This window comes from Mus caroli, chromosome 14, assembly GCF_900094665.2.
Source record: "Mus caroli chromosome 14, CAROLI_EIJ_v1.1, whole genome shotgun sequence".
Taxonomy (NCBI): Eukaryota; Metazoa; Chordata; class Mammalia; order Rodentia; family Muridae; genus Mus; species Mus caroli.
In genome coordinates, this window is record NC_034583.1 from 65,349,566 (window position 1) to 65,353,735 (window position 4,170).

At 39.8% G+C, this 4,170-nt stretch overlaps 1 pseudogene; it reads left to right on the top strand.

Moving 5' to 3' along the window:
* The first annotated feature begins 495 nt into the window (after positions 1-495).
* Positions 496-1,082, top strand: LOC110308974 (annotated as a pseudogene).
* The last annotated feature ends 3,088 nt before the right edge of the window (positions 1,083-4,170 follow it).

The window sequence follows — 4,170 nt, forward strand, 5'->3', positions numbered from 1 at the left end:
GGGAGTGTATTGGGGACTTTTTGAATAGCATTGGAAATGTAATTGAGGAAAATACCTAATAAAAAAAATAAAGTGAATATTCATGAAAAAAAAAAAGAATACCGCTGCCTTGACTGCAGAAGGCAGAGAAATATGTAGGGGAGAGGGAAGCAGCCTATAAATGAATCCCTAGAGTTAAGGTGTTCTGTATACAAGACCCTCAGGTAAGGGAAGTGTCACTCCTTGGTCCACTTGAACAAATGGAAAATGGAAGTGTCTTTTTAAAGATCAAACCAAGATGCACTGATATTTTTCTCTATTGGTAGATTTTAGTTAGTCCTTTTTCTAAAAATGTTTTCAGTACCAGCTGGGCTTTAAATGGTCTTCAAAAGTGATACAGTCTCTCTAAACACTACTGAGATATGACTAGTGGTCAAGACTTACAGAGTTCAATAAATATTAACTAATATGCATGATAAAAATATCCCTATAGCTTTTTCCAGGTAGCTGCCAAAGATGATGGAGGGGCAGGTTCTATTGCTGGATGGCCTCAGCCATCTTCTCGGCTGCCAGGTGGCCATTGTGGCCAAGCAGACGCTGCTGGGCCAGAAGGTGGTGGTTGTACACTGTGAGGGCATCAGCATTTCTGGAAATTTCTACAGAAACAAGTTAAACTATCTGCCCTTTCTCTGAGAGGGGATGAACACCAACCCCTCTTGAGGCCCCTACCCGTTCTGAGACCCCAGCTAAATTTTTGGGTGCACTGTGTGAGACATGCTGCTCCCCAAGCCCAAAATAGGCCAGGCTGCCTTGGAAGGCCTCAAGGTGCTGGATGGGATCCCTCCACCCTATAACAAGCTTGCTTACCTGGGGCTCAAGAGGTAGGATGGAAGTACCAGGTAGTGATGGTCACTCAGGAGGAGAAATGGAAGGAAAGGGCCAAAATCCACCAATGGAAGAAGAAGCCACTCTTGAGGCTGTGGAAACAGGCAAAAAAGAACTCAGAGAAGAAAATCAACAAGTTCACAGAGGTCCTCAAGAAAAAATTTCCCTATGCAACATTCAGCATAACTGCATTTTGTGTCATTTTCTACAGGACATGAAATTCTAGACATAGTCAATGCTCATCTGATAAGAAAGTATTAGAAAAGATAAAACACTTGTCATTGTGAAACTGCTCAGAAAAAAATTAAAATAGCAATTTCATTTTTGCTTCAGTGAAATCAAGTGTATTTATTTGATGCCTTGATACAAGAAGAAAGAGAAGGGGAAAGAGGAGGAACAAGAAGAGAAGGAGGAGGAGGAGGAAGAGGAGGAGGAAGAGAAGAAAACCTTAGGGATGATTTTTAATACTAGATTTTCCAGCTTATCTGTCCTTTTCTAAAAATGTACTGAGCAGAGAACTTAGAGACAACTTTGGCAACAGAAATTGACATCATCTCGGACTCTTCAGAAAGAAACACAAAAATAAACACTGGCCACATGCCTGGCCATATAAAGATTGGACCCAGTTCTGTATAATGATGGAATGTTCAACATGCTCAAGTAATTCTGCTATAGATTAGCAAATCTTAGAAGAGATATTTATATTGATATTTTTATAACCATAAACTCACAGAAAAGAGAAAAAAGCCAAATGTAACAGCATTTTGGAAACTGGGAGCCTTTGAGCAAGTGACAACTTGTATGTCAAAGAAGGAAGAACCAAGCTTTCACTTGGCCGTGGGTAAAATGGAGAACAGCCTGAATGTCATAGATGTTCTAAGCCAAGAAACCAGAGCTAGGAAGGACCTGCCTGGGTGAGGGGTGATGGTGAGGAGTTTTATTTAAAGGCACATGAAGAACATTACCTTATACTATGGACTCACATCACACTGGAGGTTGATTCTCCATAGAGAAGAAGGTATAGATCTCACTACAAAGCTGAGAACCTTCTGGTAGGTCTGATGAATGGCTGCTATACTGAAGTTTTTATCAATTTGACACAAACTAGAGGCACCTGGGAAAAAGGACCTCAACTGAAAGCCTGCCTTTTTCAGATTGGCCTGTGAGCATATCTGTAAAACATTTTCTTGATTGCTAATTGATTTAAAAGGGCCTCTTCCACTATGGGGGAGGGAGGGAGGGAGGGAGAGAGAGAGAGAGAGAGAGAGAGAGAGAGAGAGAGAGAGAGAGAGAGAGAGAGAGAGAGAGAGAGAGAGAGAGAGATTAATGAAAGGTAGCAAAACATGAGCCAGTGTGACGACTGTGAGGGAGACAACAAGCACCAGCCCTCCATGGTTTCTGCATCAGTTCCTGATTGAGCTCCTAGTCTTAATCCAATAAATCCCTCTCCTTTCATTTTGCTTTTTGGCCATTATATTTGTTACAGCAACAGAATTATTCAGAGGATGGCCTCCTTATCTGGCATCAATGGGAAGGGATGCCCTAGGTCCTGTGAAGGTTTAATGCCCCAGTGTAGGAGAATGCTAGGGTGGTGAGGCAGGAGTTGGTGGGTAGGTAGGGGAGCACCCTCATAGAAGCAGGCAGAGTGGTGAGATAGGGGGGTTTCAGTAGGGAAACCAGGAAGGGCAATAACATTTGACATGTAAATAAATAAAATAAGCAATAAAAAAAAACTTAAAAAATAACTCAGATGAATAAATATATTTTTTTAAAAAACAGAATCAAACTAGAGCAGATTTGAAGTTCAGCCTCATTATTCTCCGAAAGAAACTGGAAAGTCTCTAGGAAATGAGATCAATGTAATAGAAAAGACACAAAGACACCAATTCTGTATTTGGTGCTTCAGTAGACAGATCACCAGTGAAAATGTAGGCTGATGCTCTGAACTCTGATTGTTTGTTTCCAGCTCTGATTCTTATAGGAGCAGAGAGGGACCACTAGTCATCTCTGGAAAACCTCTAGGGCATGGGGGGAGATAAAGAGGGAAGAAGACAGAGAGAAACCACCTGAGACAAAAAGACGTTTCAAATAAAATATTGTAGGGGCTAGAGGGATGCCCAATCAGCAAAATTACTGTCACAGGAGCCTCATGACTAGTGTTCAGGTTCATAGAACCAAGAGAAGAAGCCAGAAATAGCACTTTGAATCTCTACAATTCTACTATTGGGAAGGCAAGTACAGGGGGATTCCTGGAGCTCACTGGCCAAATATTCTTGAACAACTGATGAGCTCTTGTTCAGTTGGAGGCCTTGTCACCAAAAGTAATGTGTGTGTGCTTGATAGAGGAAGACACCAATAGAAACCTCTTGTCCCCACACACATGCATGCACATGTACACACAAACACACATAGACTCACCATGTATGCACACACAAAAGTTGTAATTGCAAAGTGCACATGTATAAATACACACAAAGAGAACACACATACACAACATAAATTAATATCCCTAGATAAATAAAAGTATTGTACCTGAGAAACAAGACTATAATAATAGTAGTCTTATAAGGAATATTTATGGTTCTAATTTTCACACCTTCTGGTATGGGAGTCCTTAATATTCTTAAAAAATATTAAGAATCCTGAAAACCTTTTTTTTTTACTGTGGTTATTTCTATCAGTGTTCTTCATATGAGAGCTTAAAAAAACCTGCTAAGTAAGTGTTTGCAATATAGTCAGTATATTATACAAAATACTTAATCTATAACACAAATAATGCATTATTGTAAAGAAATAAAAAAATCCAAAACAAACAAACAAACAAAATGTGATGCCTGCGCCTTTGTTTTACATTATTTTCCAGATCTCTGTAGCATCAGGGTTAATAAAAGCACGCTGGTCTCTGTGTCTGTGTCTGCATTCTATCTGATATACTGCACATGAGGTCATCTCTGGAAAACACTCTGCTCAAAAGGAGAGTCCTAAAGAGACAACCATCTCAGAACTACTGTGGTACTGTTTTGCCTCACTGACTCTTTGAAAACCAGAAGCTCTCTGACACTACAAGCAAAGACTTGGAATAAGGAACTTTAAAAAAGTAAAGATTTAGAAAAAAATGTGGAGCCAATGAGCAGAGGGATAAAATTCATTTTTAAAGGACAATGTCACTCAACTAACATAAGAAATTTCATGCTAAGCTAGAAATGATGAAAATGCTGCTATAAAATGACTTGAGATCTTTGCAAAACTGATGGCATGGATTCCAGACCAAAGTTTTGTCAAATGCTGAAGTGAACGAAAGACTCG